The sequence below is a fragment of the Papaver somniferum genome, unplaced genomic scaffold, assembly GCF_003573695.1.
Source record: "Papaver somniferum cultivar HN1 unplaced genomic scaffold, ASM357369v1 unplaced-scaffold_22, whole genome shotgun sequence".
NCBI lineage: Eukaryota > Viridiplantae > Streptophyta > Magnoliopsida > Ranunculales > Papaveraceae > Papaver > Papaver somniferum.
The window spans coordinates 2,782,949-2,801,580 of record NW_020632152.1 but is presented as its reverse complement, the minus strand read 5'-3'; the positions used below and the strand labels follow the sequence as shown (position 1 = coordinate 2,801,580).

The 18,632-nt window shown below is 35.0% G+C and overlaps 2 long non-coding RNA genes across 2 annotated transcripts; both read left to right on the top strand.

Moving 5' to 3' along the window:
* Positions 1 to 5,379: 5,379 nt before the first annotated feature.
* Positions 5,380 to 7,622, top strand: LOC113340484. Its single transcript, XR_003355496.1, has 4 exons — positions 5,380 to 5,697; positions 5,860 to 5,916; positions 6,001 to 6,143; positions 6,865 to 7,622. It is a non-coding gene; the product is annotated as an uncharacterized LOC113340484 (long non-coding RNA).
* Positions 7,623 to 7,818: 196 nt separating this feature from the next.
* LOC113340485 lies at positions 7,819 to 9,172 on the top strand. Its single transcript, XR_003355497.1, has 3 exons — positions 7,819 to 7,907; positions 8,563 to 8,747; positions 9,018 to 9,172. It is a non-coding gene; the product is annotated as an uncharacterized LOC113340485 (long non-coding RNA).
* The last annotated feature ends 9,460 nt before the right edge of the window (positions 9,173 to 18,632 follow it).

Genomic DNA, 18,632 nt, shown 5'->3' with positions numbered 1-18,632 from the left:
GGATGTTTCGTCGCTCTATTCTAAATTAACTGATTTCTTAAACGGGCGAGCTAACCCGTGAACCCGCGGGTTAAACCCGTTACGGGCACGGGTTGAAGAAATGATAACCTGTGAAGAATTCAACCCGCGGGTTTCAACCCGTGGAACCCGCAACGGGCAATCCCCGGCCCGCCCGTTTGCCAGCTCTACACGTGTGGATAGTAATTGGGCTCACCAGGGTATGACCCTTATCCTTCCAAAGGTTGGCGTTCCCAACCACTATTTACACTATGGTAAGAGTAATTTCCATATTGTTCAATTAGATAATCATATTCATTGTGATGGATATTATAATACCAGTTTGACATCCTAACTGCAAGGGAATTCTACACAAGCACAAACAAGGCTGACTCGACCACAACAAACCTATTTTATCTAGCAAACAAAAAGCATGATGGCTCCCTTAGATTGTTTCTAGACCAGCTTCTAATCCTTCGAAAGGGAATTCGTTACAATTTGAGAAAACCCCTCTGAAATCAATCCGAGTTAAAGTAAGTTGAATTGAGGCGAGGGAAGCTCAGTGGAGCATTGATACCGAAAGCCTCACCGGAATTACAAGGCGGCGCAGTCACGCATTCAACTCACATAAACCATCATGAACTTCGAAGTATGCTTAAAAGAGTAACCAATATTTTTCGAATGACTTTCCTATTAAGCTCGTTACCCTATCGGTCTCGTTCTAGTCAGTATTTTAAGCTTAGGTTCGCGCAGGTTACGTGTTCCTAAGGCGGGAAAGAAGGAAACGGTGATGAAATCTGAGTCCTTATCTTGATTTGGCCAGGCTTTTCCCTTTACTAGAAAGTTTAATCCGATTTAAGGTCCTCAACATATATGCATACAAAATCATCCAGTAAACCCGCTGACAGGGGATTCGCGGGTGTTTAGAATTCTTACCTCCCATTCTAGACGGGGGATGAACCGTTGAGGTCGACTCGGGCCACCGACTTCAATGTCAATGTACGAACCCGAGGGGCCGAGACAGTATCGTAATTGTCGTCCTTCCCTGTGCGGTTTATATTTAAACCAACCCTTCCTTAGGGTTTTAAAAATAAAGTTCAATGTTCAATGTCCGAAAGAAAAGAAAAAAAATGTCCAAAAATAAAATATTACAAAAAAAACAACCTTAATTACTGTTTCTAAAAAAAATAAAATAAAATAATATACAAAATCTTCTTCTTCACTCCTTTTGGATTCCTTCTTTGTTTCCTTCTTTAGACGCGCTTTTCTTTTCAGCACTTTCTCTCTTTTTATTTAGCTCAGCTCCAAATCTGAAAGCAAACAAGAAATACCAAAACGCATAAAAAAGAACAAAAATAATAAAAAAAAAAAAACTAAAAACAAATCTATAGACAAGTCCGCGTTGGCGGCGCCAAAAATTGATCGAATTTTATATAGTGGTAAATAGAGTTGTCGTTCACTCGGACTTGATGAATTGATTTTAAGAATTAATAAACTAAAAGAAAAGAAAAAAAAATATACACAAAATATTGTCACAGGATGAAGAGTGTTACTGGGACTAGGATTTCGTCGAATTCATAACATAGGGTTCAATTTATTTATTCTCAACAATTAAAGCTCAATGAATAAAATTAACATGGACTCTGGTTTTGCCAAGGTAGATTCTCAAAAAATTAGTTGTAAATCCTAAGCATGATGTATCAAAACATTTAAACTAAGCATACCTCATCAAATTAAATGACAACCAATTAATTCAAATCATATTTCAATTAAAATTAATGCAAAAGTCTTAAAAAGAATTAAATAATTTTACCCATGTATGAAATTCGTCTTCCTTCGTCGTCCCAGTGTTGGGGTTTAGCTCATCACGTCGAAAACACACTTAAAATATTTATTCATGGTTCAAAAAGTGTTTACAAGATGATGAAATGTAATGAGAAGAATAAAACAATAATTTTGCTCTCCCAAAACTCCCCTCTCTCGATCCATCTGTTTGTTCCTACTAGCACCCTATTTATACACAATAACGCATTACTCAAACATCTTTTCAAAATCTTCTTCCATATCTCCATCAGATCTTCTTTTTAATTAAAAATATCTCATGAATAATTTGTTTCTATGTTATCACAAATCTTCTTTATTTGCTAGAATAAAATCCTAGGGATATTATCTTTTTTTATTTTTTAAATAAAACCCCAGATTTTCTTTCTCCTTTTCAATAAAAACCAACTCATAAATATATTATCTCTTTTACCTTCAAGATATGAAAACTTTAAGTATAATAGGCAAGAAGATATCTTTTCCTCGAATCTTTAAAATATCCCATAAATTCCGTGAATTTGTTTCAAAATGAAGAAGGAGAGGGTGCCTCTATCCATTTGATGGGTTCCTTTAACAAGATTGGTTCCCTTATCTGAAATGAAGATGCCTTTAACATTTTTAAGCCAATTCTTCCAAAAATGTTTATTCCCCAAAAATACCTACAAACAAAAAAAACACTGTAAATAAATACGAAATCGAGTGCCAACAATATATAGTATTGAGATCAATTTAGACACAAAAATGTGTCTATCAACAGGTCCACAAACTAAGGCCTCATCTTCCAAATGAACCATGTTGTGCACGCTTATATCAAAAGATCCAGTCGGGAAATACTTTTCGAGCACACACATAGCCTCTGCAATCATCCACTTAGCCTGGTTCATATACTCTCTGCTAACCACCTTTGAGCACAAAATTCTAAAATACAAACTGACTTGTTGAAGCGCAGTGCGCAAGTCTTTCTCTCCTAGAAAGGCATGTTGAAGCAGAACAGGTAATAAGTACCTCATAATCACATGGTAGTCATGTGACTTCAAGCTTCTCAAGTTCAATTGCTCCATATTGACATTGTTACTTATATGCGACGAAAAGCCTGTGGGAACTTTCAGATCTTTAAGAATCTGTCAAAAATCGGTTTTCTCTTTTTTTGCTCAAAACAAACAGCGGAACCATCTCTATTCCTTTATTTGTTTTCTTCTCTTTCTACTCTCCACGGTGTAGTTTATTCTCCTTCAATTTTTCACAATTATTTCATGCAACAATACCCTTATTATCCTTATCAAAGATAGTGTGGATAATGTGTTCCATGGCGTTGTTTTTCGTGTGCATCACGTCGACACAATGCCGTATATTCAAGGAACAATACGAATCAAGTCCCCAAAGAATACACTTCTTAACGAAAGCACATGTGACAAGCTCAGAACCATCTTCCTCTTTATCAGACTGATATATCTTTCGTTTACCTGTCATGCATACCACTAACTTACCAGGTTCGTAATGAACATCGGCCAACTTCTCAAGCGCCTGCGCTCCTGTTAGTCTCAGCAGTGCACTTTTATGCTCCTGTGTCTTTAATCCCAAATAAGTCTCATCCCTAAATGGGTGCCTTGACTTAAGGAATATGCGATAGTTAGTGTACACAATCTTTCTGCCGTAACCTAGATGAGTACTTCGAGTTTCATTTGCGCAGCAAACACACGAACAGTAGCCATGAGTGGTACATCAACTTAAAATACCTTGAGCAGGCAATTCATGAATGCCAACATCAGAGTTTCTTTCAGAGTAAAATACTCACTTTTCAAAGAATCAAAAGCTTGTACACCTTGACGCCAAAGGTTTTTTAGCTTGTTGACCAGCGGCCGCAAAAAAACATCAATGTCTTGACCCGGTGACTTAAGCCCAGGTATCAAAAGAGTCATCATTTGGAATTCAGACTTCATACACATAGAAGGCGGAAGATTATAAACCACAAGGATCACAGGCCAACAACTCCAACTCAAAGTCTGTACACCATGAGGGTTAAACCCATTTATTGATATTCAAAGCCAAACATTTCTTCCTTCCCCGGAAAACTTCAATTTCATTTTTTCCCACTGAGATGAATCGATTGGATAACGCATATATTCAGATGAAACTTGCTCACGATCGTGCCACAACATTGCATTTGATATCCAAGGTAGAGAATACATTTTCTTTAGTTTTTCGTCTACATGAAAGTATCTCAGCACTTTGCAAGGTTCATTTGTCACCACAGGACCATCTTTGGTAGCTTTCAACTTAAAACTCGTAGTTTTGCATACCGGACACTCTATTAAATCCTCATTCTCCTCGTAATACAGAATACAATGATTCTCACAAGCATGAATGGGCTTCGCTTTCATCCTAGATCCTTCAGCATTGACCTCATAGCATCATAGTTTTTAGGAAACTTGTTAGGTTTCGGAAACCACTATCTTAACAAATCCAACAAACTGTTGACACAGTTACCCGGAATTTTATAAGTTTTCTTCACATTATGCAGTTCTACCACAGCAGAGAGGATTGTGAGATTGTATTCACACCCATGGTATAACTTCTCTGCCGCTAACGATTTGTACCTATTATAACGCTCCTCAACATCTGGACTTCTAAGGGTGATTCTCCAATTTGTGTTCCATCATGATCATGATGAATACCAAAGGAATAGTCAATAAAATCATTCAAATTCAAACAATCTGATTGCTTATCATGTGTTTCTTCGAGTACGGCCTTCCCCTTAGAACGACTTGTTGAAGCACCATCCTTTCTCTCAGCATGTAACATTACACCATTTTTCCGAATAGCAACAGCAGGATACTGTTGCAAAATGGACTTGCAAGAGCAGCACCCGTTGCGAAACATGTCCGTTGCATAATTTTTGCAACAGCCCTTAAGCTCTTGCGAAATTTTTCCGCAACGGTTTTTGGTTCACCCAAGTGTTTTCTTTTCTGGCTTTGCAACTGTTTTGGCTGTTGCGAAAAGATTTAGCAACTGTTGTTGCTATATTATTGTCGCAACAACTTGAAGCAGTTGCGAAATTGAGAACCAAAAAACTTAGAACGGCTAAAATTAGCCGGATTGGGATTTATCGTTCTGATTTTAAATTTAGCAACAGCATCAAGCCGTTGCTGCATTTTTGCAACATAAAAAAAGAAGTCAATTCAACCGGTTGTTGACTTAGTCAAGAGTTACCTACAACATTTACTGACCAAATACCACTGATGGATCCACTTTCTTCTCTCATTTCTTTGTCCACCAACATCACTGCTTTTCTTATTTTCTCCAACAAGGCTGCACAAAATCCACCACAGTACAAATATGGTTTTTGGTCCCGGTTGACCTTGTCACGGTTGTATCTCTAAACGGGCCTGAAGTATAGTTTGTCCCGGTTAAATATGTTCCCGTTACCATTTCATATCTCTTTGGATACGGTACACTCCAACGCGTGTCTGATTTACATCCACCCACATTTTCTAAGCACGATAAGAAGCTAGAACTTCTTTGGTTTCTCAACCCAACCTCTACACTCCCAATCTCCCACGATCTACTAAAACTCCACCCACCTTCTAACGCTTTAGTCTAACCATTGCTCTCCACTTCTCTCTGCCGTGCAACCCCAGAGAAACACCTTATTTTATCTGTCATTCAATGTTTTTAGGGAGTTCCTGTTCGATCTGATTTCCTGTTCCGATGGAGTTTGAATCAGAGGTCTAATCAGTCAGTCAATGTTTTGTGAGGTCGGAGTTACATAGTTCAGAAAATTTTATGGTTCAAACTAGAGGAGTACGCAGTAAACAACACGTTTTGATGTTTGATGGTGAAACTGGCGTTCGATTAAGTTCAAGCGTCTTGGGTTTTTAGGTAAGAGTCTGAAGTCGTTTAATTTTTTGAATTGCTTTTGGTTAGTAGATGTCATAATTTTCAAGGGTTGAATTAGTTAATTCTTTGTATTTTAGGGTTTTCTTATTTGAAATAATGGCACATTATTTTTCTAATTTTGATTGTGTTTGAATTTAAAAATAGGCACCCTAAGCATTGCTAGAATGTGGGAGATGCATGCCTTTTCCCTTTATGTGAAAGGTAAGTTAGTTTCTTCCTTGGCATCTTATATTGTGTTGATACCTATTTTAAAGATGAATTGGTTTTCTATGTTTTCTTTGACAGTGAACCCAGGGATCATAATGGCAACTAAATCCAGTTGATGATAGATTCTTGCGCTTATAAGGCTGTATAAAATCGAACTTCCCTTCATGAGATTACTCTCCTTCTTCCTGCTTGGTGATTGATTTCGATATCCTTTACCTAATGTGAGTTTGATTTGATTTTGCCACAGCACCTATGTATTATGCCTACCTTGGCCTTTCCATATGAGATTTTAAAGCTCTGATTAAGTTGTAGTTCAGTTATATGTGGTTGACTTGCAGGTAACATTTTGCCTCCTCCGATGTGAGATTAACTATCATTGTAGCTTCAGTTTGAAGTATTGTCCTGATATTTAAGTTGTGTGATTACGGTTTCTCCTGTCTGCCTTTCATCCACTTATCATACACAATTTATTATCTGAAAAACACATGATACCAAATCAAGGGAAAATGATACAAATTTTATAGACTCTAAACCCATTTCTTATGTATTGAGTTTGTTTTAATGGGATGAACTTCTAAGGTTCATCAACTAATTCATTAACTTCTTAATGAAACAGAAAGTTAGCTTGGCACAATAGTTTACTCTATTTTCTCTAGGGCCACCGTTGTTGGCTTACAAAAACAACTGTGAGGCAATGCTTACTGCTGCATAAAGTGTGTAGACAGACTCAATATGCGACTTTAGTTGAATTGAGACTTCTAAATCGGAAGATTAGAATGTTAGTCTCATTTTCTTTGTTTTTCTCCTTCTCAAGAATATGGATCTCTATATTCTCTTAGTTTTTAGTTATTATATATCTGTTTATTGGTTTACACTTGTATCTGCAGACTATTGAATTTTATATTAAGCTAATATTTTTTTTATGTTTGTATGTTAACTCAGGTAAGGTCGATCAGTTCTTCCTGAATTGTGGTATCACTACATTGCATCTCAGCAACATCCAGACTTTAATCCTTGTATGCGTATGATTAGCTTCTCTCTATGTCGTTAGCTGATGGAAGAACATCAACAAGGGTGAAGAACTCATCCTAGTTCACTTGTAGTGTTGTTATTCAATTTTTTCTTATCACAAGTATTTATGTTGTAGCTCGGGCTCAGTATCTACCTAGAAGCAAAATTACTTTGGGGAAAATGTCATTGTTGTCCCAGGTGTCCTTTTTAGAGTTTCTCTGCCAACTTATTTTTGGTCTTTCCCTTTTTATGAGTTTCTCCCTTTGTTTCTGTGAGGACACAAGTCAAGGAGCTTGTATAGGCCTTGCCAAAAATATGTTGTGGGTCCCTTTAACTTTGTTTACACAAATGGTTTAGTTCTTTGCTTTACGATGTAGAACGCTAGATTTTCTACACATTGGTTGCTTTAAATAATATTGTCTGAAGGTGATTTTTAGATAGAAGGATCGCTGGAGTTACTTACACCTGCATGCACGTTGGAGCTTCTAGGAATGCCTCTCACACTTAAAAATGATGAATGAAGAACGGGAGTGATCTCTGCTGCTGTGCGAATTAGTCAGGAAATACCCTGATGTTGAAAGTTCTTGCAGAGTGCAAGACTGGTCATGCTTCTTGAGCCACGCTCTTATTCCATGCGAGAAATAGTTGTTTTATGAAGAAACAAAAACTTCCTTGAATCACAAAACCAAAGTGGTGTAATCGATTTCATTTGTTTCTCCATTGGCATAATTGCGAATGTTGTTGTTGGATTTCAAGCAAGTGGACAGATCTAGTATGTACCTCTCTTGCAACTTTTGACCAGTGTATAAATTCTTATGTTTTTCTTCTAGTTTGAAGACTATATTTTTTATTTTGATCTAACTGGTATTTATTGTATAGATATTAAAGAAAAAACCATATGTGAATCTCTGGTAGCATCAGAGGGCGTTGATTTGAAATTTGAGGAGGCTCTTCTGTCATCCCTTCTTGGATAAGTATGGTTTGTTCCCTCATCTCCTGCTGTCATTATAATCATATACTATCAGCAATTAAAAGTAGGGTTCATAGGGTGGTGAGGATGTACCCTATTGTAATTCAAGATTAAATGGTTCTCAGTCATTGGTATACAAAACTAATTTCTAAAGATAAAAATATAAATTTTCCACATACATAAGTAAGCATGCTTGGGGTGTTACAAAAGGAAAGGTCAGTGGTTTCTTGGATTTAATTTATCAGTCACAGCTTTGAATTCCATTTTTCGGACAAACACAATTAGGCCAGCTTGGCAGTGCTACTGGTGTCTACAAGACACTTGTGAAGCATGTAGTAGGAGTGCCACAGATATATCCTGATTGATTGATTGTTTGGTTATCTTATTTGCAAATTAAGTTTAGTGTTTGTTTTAGAAATCTTGGATAATTGTTAATCATCATAGGTTCATTACATCACTTATTTGATGTTCTCAATAGATGGATATCATGTGATGCATAATTTGTCTGTTCCGTGATGAGTGATTGTTTTTGTTTTGGTTGTGGACTGTGCCATGTGGACTGAATTGTCTTATTTCTCTCTTTAGTAGTGGCATCTTATAAGTCTACTATAGGTAGGTAATCTCTTTTATATTACAACTTCTAGCTTATGTTGTTTCAGGATTGTGTCGCAGTTCTTGTATTACATGTTATTGGGTGATTTACATTATACATTCTGTTTGAGCAAGAACAAGCGCTGGTATTCAGTAGCAACTCCATGAATACACGATTGGTTGTTATCGAAGTACTCAAGTCTGAGGGTTATGGATCCATGCACCTATTTCTCCAACCAGAGAGTGCATAAAGGTAGACCTTTCTTAATTTTCGTCGAATCTTGCAGGGTCTAACTCTCGCCATGCAATTTTGCACTTTTTGTTCCCGTTAGTGAACAAAGGTCGTTATCTTTTTTACCTTAGTTACCTTGTGAAAAATCTTGGGACATATATATTTACTTTTGAAGAATCGTGTAACTCACACAAGCCGGTGTATTTCATTTGATTTGTTATTTATTATGTCATCATTCAGTTCAAATGTCTTTCAATAATTGATTGCTTGGTTTAACATCCTCTTTTGCAGCCAAGCGACATCCTAGCGGCAGAGTTTTGAGAAGCTCAGTGTTAGTGCGCACATGCAATGGAAATGCAGTTCTCCTTCCTAAACATCGTTCGAGCCTCGAGGCATCCCTTCCTACTCTTTTAGGAGAAACCCGCTTTCATACTGATTGTGTTCACTCTAGTAGAATGTATATATCAAGATACATGTAAAATATTGTGATTTTTCACCATGTAATCATATTCAATGGCATGCTTGGTATAATTTTATCGAGATATTTGTTTCCGCTTTTCCTATTCCCTTTCTTAGTAAGGAATTAGTAGACGTTTCCGACTCAAAAGTTTACCCAACATTAGAGCGAGTGTACGTTTTGGATACTGTGAATATATGGGATCCGTGTCCAACATACAAATTTGTCACGGTGCAGTACAAAAATTCGTTTCCGTTGAATAAATTTGGTCCCGGTAGCATCCCGTGACTAATGAGCAAATTTGTCACGGTTTCTATTAAGATCCGTGACTAATAAGACATTTTGTCACGGTGAGCCACCGTGACCAAAGTCTATGACTTTGGCCTCGCAGCCTTTAGTCACGGTTTCTCAGAAATGAAATACCGTGACCATAGATATTTGGACACGGTAAACTATCGTGTCTAAAAGCCATTTTTGTACTAGTGACGATTCAGTAGCTGTTGAGACGCGCTTGGTTTGAACCGACAATGATCATGTTTTTTTTTTCTATTATATAACACTAGTTTAGCAATTGAACAACTCATGTTGGCACTAAAGAAGTTAAAGTTATTTCACACATACTAGCATTGTAGGCTGTAGCACTAAAGTTCGTAACCTAGAGCAGCAAATGTACTAGCAAGTCAAAAAACATAACCAATGAGAACAACACCTGAACTTTTTTATATAGAGATCGAGTAGAAATTACCCTCTTATCAAGTCGGTAAATTTCCAATCAACAAAAAAGAAGTTAGAAATTTTTAACCTTTACTGGCGGCGATTCTTGTAGGAACTAGGAAGGCATCAAAACCACTAGTTAATTGTTTCCATCCCCACAATGCAGGTAGTTAAAAGGCGCGGGTCCTATATACATTTCAGTCTCTTAACACATTCGCTTTAGGCTACCTCTGTCTTGCCATGAAATTATTCCTCCAACGAATTAGTGTTTCGTAATAATGAATTCCTATATTTTCAATGAGCTCCACACTGCATTTGAAAGATTTTTAGCACATAGAATCCGCGAGGAAATAAGAAAGACGAAAGGGGTACAATTACAATATGATGAGAACTACTATGATTGTGCACTAAGATTTACCAGAGTCTGGATGCAGCAGCCATAGCTGTTGTTAATCTACTCAAAGACGGTAGGCAACCTCCAGGGAAAATATACTCACTCCTTTAGAAAATCCGAACTTTGTCTGTGCTCATTAAATCGTTCATCTGGTATTGATATAAACTGCCAGGAACAGCAACAAAGATATATAAGATTCACAAATTTGAAGTTCAATTTTCTAGATAATGGGAAAAACAACGGTACCTGTAGTACAAGAAGACCGTTTTCAGCCAAAACTGAATCACATGAACTCATAAAGCTCTCCATGAATTCATGCCAGACTGCTTCTAACATCTCACTGTTAAAAACAATTGATAGTTTGCTGAAATTTTTATATCACACATGCTTTGAATGGATCATCTCGTCAGTTAAAGAAATACCTGAAGGCCAGCTTGGTAACCATTGTATTTTATTTAATGGGGCTTAAGAAAGTACATCACCAGACGCGCGAATTCTTGCAATAAAGTACATCTTCCTTCAAACCTAATAGATGCAGAGTTAAGAAAGACCAGTACTATAAATAAGAAAAAGAAAAGTTGAAACATATCACACCTTTGTTGGGACATAATTCACATCAGATGATCTTTGCAAATTATCCATGAAATAGTTGGCACAACCTAGGACTTGCAGTTCATTCCACGGGTATAATGCGCACAGATTAAAGTTTCTATATCTGACTCATTCCACAAAGTTTCTTCCTCTGTTGCTTCATTTTCAGTACCTACACATGGAGGAAAGACTTGTTCAATCAACAAAAAATGCAGTCGGGTTTGTGTTGTTTTAAGAGATAATAAAAATGTCAGAGCATTACTTGGGACTAACTCCTCGCGCAGGGCCCTCACAAGTAACTGGAGTTTCCAAGGGTGCTCCATCTATTGATACAATTACACATGTTAGTTGTCAAATCTGAATATGTAGGCAGGCAAGTACGCTGGGGGAAGGGATTCTGCCAAGTTACAAAAACCATTTCCCAAGGTTAAAAAATAACAAATGCCCATAATTGAATGGGGCAAATTCACCTTTTACACATTGCATTCAATTAATACCCGCATGGTTTAAAGTAAATCAAGCAAAACACACCCCTGAGCACGGCGCAGGATTTATCTGCAAGATTTGAGATGAAACTAATCAAAATGATGAAGCGAGTATAGGAAAAAGTCTAACAGATTTAATCTAAGGAAAATTGTGTGTTACTTGGAAAGAATGAATATTATTACCGTGATGGTTGGTAGTTCAAGAGAAAAAGCACTTCCTCGCGGTCAATATATCTCTAATTTCACTTGCTGGGTCTCTGCAACAAATTCATCATTGTTCTGAGTTTGTCAAATGAAAAGAGTCACAGATAATATAGAGTTCCAAACATTAAAGCTTAACAATTAAGATGAAGGTTTAGATGACCTGATATAAGGAGCCAAATATAGATCGAGTACACTGATCCAACCAAGCGAAAATCCAACTCTATTCAGTTAATGAAAAAAACACACAAAATTATCAAGCCGAAATCAAGTTTGAGTGGATGCAAACTCTAAAATAAAAGAATTCAATCGTGAACCCTAGAACTTTTTTGGTATTTTTTTTTCCGAAAATTATATCTCAAAAGGAAGATCAAGATGAGATTAATGCAGACATCAACTTTTATCATGAATCAGAAAAGAGAGACAAGATGAAATTGAAGCTATTAGGTTACGAAATAGAAAAATTTCTTTTTCTGAGATTTCAATTCTAGATGGATGTGTTAATCTGTTGAACTAGAACTATAAGAAGAGATCATACCCATCTTTCGATTCATTTTTATTGATGAATCTTCGTTTTATGTTGTCGATGATCTTCATCAAATCTTCTTCATCGATTCAGAGCATATCTTCGAGAACTGATATTTTTGTGGATCTCGTTCAAGAATTGAAGAAGAAGAGGAAGCAAAACCTGATGAAGTTATGAGATTGTAAGAAAAAGAAAAAAAATCTCATAAGTACGAATAGGGGGAGGAGAAGGAGGGAGTTTCTGGAAAAGAAATAAAGAAAATGGGATAGAATGATAGAATCTAGGGTTTTAAGGTGTTACCTTGCACATGGGTTGTTCACACACCAGCAATTCAGGTGTTACTTTGCACATGGTGGAGCAGCACATGTGGTATGGTCAGCCGTTGCGAATTGCAACAGATTTTCAAAATTCGCAACTGTTGAAAGCAATTACAAATTTCGTAACTGCGTAAAGTAGTTGCTAATATTTAAGCAGTTGAAAAATCAGATGCAAACGTAAGAGCTGTTGCAAAATTTTGTTGCTAATCAGGAAAAATGGTTGTAGTGCTCCAGGTGGTGTATATCTTTTCGACACCATACTCATACAGATGGTCCTAACAATCAAGAATCCAAGTGGATGTTTATTTTCACACTTTCTACAAGGGAAAGCACAGTTTTTTCACAAGTACCATTTGTCATTGCAAAATCAATTAATTTTCTAACCCCCTTCTCTGTATTCTGGGCTATAAACGTTTGTTATACGCATTCAGGATTTATCCACAAAATTTGACATCCTACAAATAAGTAAAGTACTATGTCTTAGTAACCTAAGTTTATCAACTAAACCTAACAATGTCACAGATTTATCAACACGTCACAATAGAATACAATTCACAACAACATCAATTTCTAAAATTAATAAACCTCAGATGTTGAAAAATTGTTGACTAAGAAAACAATAAAAGAAATACCTTAATAATTAGCTGAAGATAACCCATGAGAATCAATAGATCTAGAAATTTTAATCAAACTCAATCCTTCTATGATAACTCGATTAAGCTTAAATATTTAATGAAATCGACGAGTCACAGAAGAATCGGTTGAATCAATTTTGTTGATGAAGCTTCCTGCAACTGAATCTCAAAATGAATCTGATGAATTTTCTGGTGAAATCGATGGCGGCTGCGGATATACCAAGAAGTCAGTGAGGTGTGAAATAAATGGAGGTGAAAGATATAAGATGTAGTAATGTCTCAACCATTTTGATATCAACACATTAAGTTGTTTATCTACCTCCCAACTTCCAGACATATTAAATGAAAAACTAGTTTCAGATGATTTTAATTTTGTTTTCGGATTTTAATTTTGTTTTCTGATTTTCGGTAATAAAAATAAAGAGTTATAATTGGGGAAAAAATGTTGGATAAAAAATCCAAAATCTGGGTAGCCCTTGAGTGTGAGATGAAATTGGGAGATGATAGTAGTAATAAAGGCGCTAATAGTAGTGATGGAGGGTAATAATGTAACTTGGCATTTTAAGTTAAGGATAGGAAGGTAATTACCCACAACTCTGTAACATATACCAATTATTGCAACGATTATCCAACGTTACAAAGTTTCCAACGTCGATATGACGTTACTTAAAAAATATCCTTTACAAAACCGGGCGTTACAAAACCCCTGATTTCGTGCAGTGATTTTGAACTTTCAATTAAACTTAAATTATGGATACAATTGACTTTTTTAGGTGGTAACAAGAAGAATCAAAGTTAAAAAGTAGATTAGCTTTATATTCTGCGAAGGGGATTGGAAATAGAAAAAGTGAGGATGGGAATTAGAAAAAACCTTTATTAAACACTTAGAATAACCAAGATTGTTCAAATACAACCAAATTACGAACTTAAATATAATTTTGGTCCCATTAATGGTCTAGGGACACATACCACCAGGTCCACCGTATGCCATTGTTATCTCCCAGTCCCATCCTAAATTACCAGCAAATAAAATATTGTAACAATCTGATAATGTATCTTGTTTGTTTAGTACTACATATGGGTTTAGGTTAACAACTTCTCCTTTTTCGTTAATGTACTTCATCTTCTCCATATAGGCTGTTTTAAAATAATTTTGGAGTTGAGGTAAATATCCATTTCATATTAACGGACTTGGCGGTTGAGGTGTTGTCTCTGCTATCCCTCCATATCGCATAATTGAAGCATTGTTTCCTAAATGTGTAAATATTTCCTGTGGACAGTATCCTATAGTACGGGTAGTGATCAACCACCAATTACCGGTTTGTGGATCATGTTAATATGTATATACAATAAAACTAATTACATTATGAGAAATATGGATTTTTATGGACACCACATAATTAAGATATCACAAAATTTATTTACCAAACTTTCCAAATGAAAAAATTCCCGGCTTACCCGATAAACTTTAAAAGGCAAATAATAATCATGTTTCCCATATATTGATAGTGGTCCTATATCTACACCAAGAGATATATCACTGTCAACTTGAACAAACCCATAGCAAAGCACATTGAAGCAACCTATTTTTTTTGTGACCATCAGCCTTTTATTTAAGATTCAAGAAATTAATTACTAGAATGATTAAGTATGTCAAGTTATTTTAAAGAGAAAAAATGGTGTGAAATCATAAGAAAAACCACACTACTAAGGATATATACTTTCTTAATCGGCATGTGAAAATTAGGTAACGAATATCCATCCGTTGACATCTGTATATAACGATCTTAGAATTATGCTACCGTGGGATACATATTCCTTTTGGTCGGTACATAAGAATTCGGGATTCAATCATTAAAATTTTTTAGCTTTTTTTTTAAGTGAAATTTATTAGAAAGAAAAGATGTACATCAAAACAATTGAAGTCATGAAAACTAAATGCATGCTGCTTGAAAAAAAAACCATGTGTATATTTGTACATTACTAAAAGAAAACCATGTAAGTTAAGTCAACACTTAATAAAAAAAAGACCATAATATCGAAATTTACCGTCCAATAACCAAATGTACGAGTGAGGCTATCACCGTAAAGTGCAGCATATACCTGAAAGTGAGCAAAATAAATATAAGCAATAGAAGATAATATATATAAATGGATCGAATACAATAAACAGATGACTTACCATCCAACCAAATTCAATACTGTTTATTTCTTCATCCGAACCATTTTTTATCCAAATTTGTGCAATGCTGAACTGGTTATTATTTAGTTCAAGCTCGTGTGCACTTATATTAGTTGTAGCTCCGAAAAATGCCTTCATATCGCTAATTTCTGCAATAGAGACAACCTACAGATAATAAAAATACATGCGTAAAAAGATTTCCTTTGTAAAAATCTATTTTATCAATCAATAATCAAACAGTCATAATTAAGAAACCAAACTTATTAGTGATTGTTTTTTTTATTATGGTCAATTTCCATCGGACCGGTTTGGTGGTTTTTGGTGCCATGATTCTTGAGTTCGAGAATTTGAACAAAATTGTAAGGTTAAAGTATTTTCTCTTCGGACTAATTTAGAATCTTTTGAGGTTGCTTCGAGTTTTTGCCGAGCAATTTAGTATTGGGTTAACATATGAGTTAATTTTGAAACCAATTGCGGTTGCGGTTTGGGAGCTAACCTTTTTTTTTCTTCTTAGGAAAAAAGGATATATTGAAAAAGAGAAGAATGGGTATTTATTATTATTTTTTTGGAGCAATCTTTTAATATAAACCAAAACTCGACGGTTCCAATTCTGATTCTTTTAGCAGTTTTATACTGAATAACATTATTCATACGACAAACCAAGACAAGTACATCCCTACTTAAGAAGATCGGATTTTGTGTGTTTTACGAGGAACTTTTCATGTTAGTGGTTTAAATGGGTCATCTGGGTCCCACAAAAAAAAGAAAAAAGTGAAATCCCAGAATATAAAATACTTTTGAAAAAACTAAAACGAGGTTATATCCATAGATATATATCTTTTACTTATTTTTTATAAGATCTATTGGGTGTATCAGTAAAACCTAACAAATAGAAAGGAAGATTATGCATGAAAGGAATCAAGTAGAACACTTACACGTTGGTCCATAGGCGAGAGTGGGTAAACATTTGAATGGATTGGAGTGGTTTTCTGTAGAATCTTTCGGGCATTAATTAAATCTTCTTTTTTTGTCCTGCGGATAGGTACCGTTCCCGCCGGTCATCTTTCAATAAGGAACCCGTTATCAAGATTTGAACTCCGAAAAATAGATGACGAATTGTTTTTATTAGCTGGTTCTTCTGGAACTGAACTTGGAACCATTTGTATTTTATGATTTTTGAGCGATGGATGATCAAACGCCGGTTATTTATAAATGTCTATACAATCTACGGTGTCTCCAAATTTGGTCTGAAAACATCATAATAAAATATATCAGCAAAAAACAAGTTCAAGAATAACCAAAGTAAATGAGAAAAATTAACATAACTCTCACCATAATAGTTTTGATTGGTTTTTTGTTTAGAATTTTTAGTTGGCGTTCGAGTCAATATCCTCTTTTTGTATTTCCGATACGCTTTTGAGTAAATTTTTGATGGGGTTTTTTTTTGATGGGGGCACGGGGGACAAATCAGGAGTTGAAATGTGTCTTTCATATTTATTGAATCTTGTTTCCAAAAATATAAGAGAAGTGTATTTTTAGAGAAAATATTGGTTATCTTAATTGGTTATGTTGTATCCTTGATGTTTTTGGAAACAAAAATAGTTGAATCAATAAATACGAAAGACACATGTCAATTCCTGATTTGTCCCCCATACTCCCATCAAAAAACGCCCATATCAAAAATTTATCCCTTTTCTCCATGGACGGATTGTGTTTCAATGATAGAAATAAAAAAGATTAGAACCAAGAAAACAACAAGACTAACATTTGGATATTCCATTGCGTAAGTATCTTGCTTTTACAATACATGGAACCAAAATGACCCCTTATATATAAGTTTTTTTTGTGATGGGATCTTAATTTAAGAAAATATCTTTCATTTAATGATATCTTTAATGACATTTTTTTTAATATCTTTAACTAAAACCCACTATTTTAAGAAAATATCATTGCATTTGTAAACGAGGACTAATATTGTTTTAGGAGAACAGGGATTCATAACGATGTGCATTTGTACACTAGGACTAATATTAATTTAGGAGAACAGGGATTCATAACGCTGTGCATTTGTAAACTAGGACTAATAAAATGCAACAGCACACCATGTGTCCTGGGAGATGAGTTGATTTGTGCATTTTATAAACTGGTTGCTCGAATTTGTTCCAGGCATGTTCTCAAGATTAGATAACATATACTTCCTCTGTCCTAAAATTTCTGTCCTCTATTCTATTTTTGTCTGTCCTAAAATTCTGTCCAGCTTCTGTTTATAGTCATATTTTTTAGTCAAACTCTCAAATATACCCTTAATTTTTATACTCACAAAACTATTTTTAAAATAACCAATTTAAAAAAATCTTAAATGAAATCTTTATAATAGGAAACAAATCTTTTTAATATCAATCCTATTTATCTTCATTCTATTTTTAACCAAAAACTATTTATCAGGGATATACATATACATAAGAGAGGATCAAATTTTTTTATGACAAATCTAAAATTTCATGGCCAGTGTATATACGAAAAGGAAATAAACTAGATCTTCACTTTTATATTAGTTTTCTCCCTCAAATGAATTTTTTTTGTTTTCCCTCTAAACTCGCCAGTGGTTTTGGTCTCTCAAGTGTCACGGCGGGAAATTAAACTCAGTTGGAGGGAATATTTTTTAACAATTCATCTTATAATTAATGCATACATATTTTTATTTTTATCTTCTTTTATAACATATCTAAAAATAACAATATTACCAAACATGTATTTTTCTTACATGCTTCATATATTTATTTTTAATTTTAATAATAATGCATCATTTAGTAAGGGTAATTTTGTATACTCCTTCGGTCTCCTTAAAATCTTGACTTAGTCAAAGCGGACTAAAATTTAGGACGGACGGAGTAACTTGAAATGCTAGTATCGAGGCAAACAAACAATCTAATACTCCCTCTGTCCCATCATTAAGTGATCTAATTGAAGTTTGCACAAATTTTAAGGCAAGCAAGGGAAAAGAGAATTTTAAGCATTTTTTACAATTATACCCTTATATATAATAATTAATGAAATTTTGAAATGATTGATCTCTCAAACTTCACCATGGATGTTCACAAACTTTATACTATTGAAAAGCACTTTAAAACACCTACGTAACGAATATAAACATGCCTATCAAATTATGCATATTTCTTATAATCAATTAAATGGATAATTTTAGAAATATCTCCTTATTTAGTGATATAAGTCACTTGATGGTGGGACAAAATTAAAAACCAAATAGGTCACTTAATGGTGGGACGGAGGGAGTACAAGGCAAATTTTGCGAGAGCCAGGATATAACAGAGTTGGAAGTGCTATCTATCCCCCATATTTATCCCCAGATCTGTCCCCCATTAGATGGCATTGCTCTCGTCCGT